Here is a 2,997-nt window from a genome sequence, read left to right on the forward strand (position 1 = left end):
AGTCCAGGTGGCTTCACTGGTGGATTCTATCCAACATTCCAGGAGGATAAATATTTGCTTTTCCAGGGACCGCTAAAAGAGGGAGCACCTCTCAACTTGTGTGAGGACAGAATGACCTTTATCCCCAAACCAAGAAGGATATTGTAAGAAAAGAAAATTATTAGCCCATCTCTCCCATGAACATAGATGTAAAAATTCTAAAAATGCACACACACACAAATTAGCTAGGCATGGTGGTACACACCTGTAGTCCCAGCTACTTGGGAGGCTGAGGAAGGAAGAGCCCAGGAGTTTGAGGCTACAGTGAGCTATGATTGGGCCACTGCCCTCCAGCCTGAGAAGCAGAGTGAGACACTGTCTTAAAAAAAAAAAAAAAAAAAAAGTCCGGATTTTAAACAGATTATTGGACTGGTGGTTCCTATCCATCAGCTCATTCAACTATAGCACCTGCCTCATCCCCAGTAGCTGTTCCAGAACTCCTGTCTTCCCCATGAAGCTCCATGTGTTTTCCCAATTCAAACTTGGGCTTCTTCCCCATTTTTACTTTACTGACGAAGACATCACAAGGAAGATACACAGATTGGCGAGTCTTTCCTATATCTTTTTCTAATGCCGTCCAGAATCCATTTATTGACCACTTCATTCAAACCACTCGTCTGCACCTCTTGGGTCATGATTTCCATCATCTTCTTCCAGACTTGGCAAACCTGTTCGTGCTAAGTATAAGAGGGCTTCCAAATCTGATTGTTGCTTTTTTTTTTTTTAGTAAAACCAACACAAAACACACAAAGCAAATAACCATTGATAGTTTTGACATCAACATGAGCTTCAATCATGGTCTGCCACTTTGAACACATCTTGTCACAGGTAAGATACATGCCCTGGAAGTTAGGCAGGCAGTTTTTGCCCTGAACATCTTCAGTAATCAGCTTAAATTTTCTAAGTGTAACTTCATCACTCTGCAGATCAACAAGGCTCACTTCAAACACATGACCCTTAAGGCCATCTGAGGCAATTTTGGTTCACTGAGTTCTGGTAACTAGTGTCTTTCAAATATTTCTTATATTGAATATAACAGGAGCTTTCACACTTTCACATCATACCAATCTTTCTTTCTTTCTTTCTTTCTTTTCTTTCTTTCTTTCTTTCTTTTCTTTTCTTTTCTTTCTTTCTTTCTTTCTTTCTCTTTCCTTCCTTCCTTTCTTCCTTCCTTCTTTTCTCTTTCTTTCCTTCCTTTCTTCTTTCTTTCTTTTTCTTTCTTTCTCCCTCTCTTTTTCTCTTCCTTCCTTCCTTCCTCTTCCTTTTCCTTTCCCTCCCTCCCTCCCTTCCTGCCTGCCTCCCTGCCTTCCTGTCTTCCTTCCTTTTCTCAGAGTCTCCCTGTATCACTCAGGCTGGAGTGCAATGTTGTGATCATAGCCCACTACAACCTTGACCTTCTGGGCTTGAGAGGTCCTTCCACCTCAGTCTCCCAAGTAGTTGGGACCACAGGCATGCACCACCACACCCTGCTATTTATTTGTCTGCTTGTTTGTCTGTTTGTTTATGTATGTATTTACTTACTTTTTTTAAAAGACAGGGTCTCACTTCGTTGCCCAGGCTGGTCTCAAACTACTGGCCTTGAATCATACTCCTGCCTCGGCTGCCCAAAGTGCTGGGATTACAGGTGTGAGCCACCACACCCAGCCCCCCAATCTTTCTTGGAAAATGGATGAGCCACTTGCTTCTTGGCTTCCTTTTTGCTGCCTGTTCTTGCCGACCACCATGGCGCTGCTCAGAGAGCCAAAAGTCAGTTTAGAATTATTGTGTCTTCCTGGTGATTGACTCTTTTCTCATTACCCTTCTTTAGCCCTAGTCATAACTTCCTTAATGCTTTCTGTCTTAGCCTTGTTCTGTCTTATCTGACTACAACTGCACATCTACTTTGTTTGGGTCGATGTCTGAAGTGTCTACATTTTCCTATAGTTTTGTTTTTAGTTTTTCTATTTCTTTATATTTAATGTGTGTCTCTTGTAAGCAGTGTTTAGTTGGATTGTGTTTTTTATTCAATCTGATAATTGTATTTTAATTGGAATAGTTGATCTTTTTATATTTAATGCAATTAGTGACACATAAGATTAAAATCTATCGTCAGTCCATTCTTCTCTCTTCATTGTTTTAACTCTCTTATCTTCATTTCGATTATTCAAGTCATTTTTTTTTTTAATTCCTCCTCTGTAGCCCAGGCTGGAGTGCAGTGGTGTGGTCATAGCTCACTGCAGTCTCAAACTCCTAGGCTCAAGGGATTCTCTCTCCTCAGCCACTCGAATAACTAAGACTACAAGTATGTGCCACAGTGCTGGGTTAATTTTTTAAATGTTTTATAGAGATGAAGTCTCATCATGTTGCCCAGGCTAGTCTCAAACTTCTAGACCCAAGTGATCCTCCTGCTTTGACCTCCCAAAGCATTGGGATTACAGGCATGAGTCACCATGCCCAGCTGTTTTTAATTACTCTTTTTTTTTTTTGTAGAAGCAGGGTCTTGCTATGTTGCCCAGTCTGGTCTCAAACTCCTGACCTCAAGCAATCCTCCGACCTCAGCCTCCCAAGTAGCTGGGATTGCAGGCACATGTCCCTGCACCCAGCCGAGTCATTTTTATTACTCCATTTCACCACTCTACTAGCTTGTCAAATACATATTATTTTACTATTTGAAATCTGCAGATTGCAATATGCATCCTCTATTTACTAGCACCAATATGAGTCGGTACATTTATTTCTTCCTGGATGATTAAGAATACATTTAGAATACTTTAACTTCCTCTTTTCCTGCAGTAGATGCCTTCTATGCCCCATCTAAATCCCCTGGCACTCCCATTCCTGCACATCCTGGCTCAGTTTACAACTCCCAGCATCGGTGACTCACCCCGCCCAAGGGCTTCTGCGGATGCTGAGTATAGAGCCGGCTAAAAGTGCCGGGAAATTAAAATCTCCCTGGAATAGTTTTTTTTTTTTTTTTTT

The 2,997-nt window shown here is 41.5% G+C and overlaps 1 pseudogene; it reads right to left on the reverse strand.

Moving 5' to 3' along the window:
• Window positions 1–391: 391 nt before the first annotated feature.
• The window catches only part of LOC105550369, a 40,229-nt pseudogene continuing 37,623 nt past the window's right edge, over window positions 392–2,997 (reverse strand).

Source organism: Mandrillus leucophaeus, unplaced genomic scaffold, assembly GCF_000951045.1.
Source record: "Mandrillus leucophaeus isolate KB7577 unplaced genomic scaffold, Mleu.le_1.0 Scaffold48, whole genome shotgun sequence".
NCBI lineage: Eukaryota > Metazoa > Chordata > Mammalia > Primates > Cercopithecidae > Mandrillus > Mandrillus leucophaeus.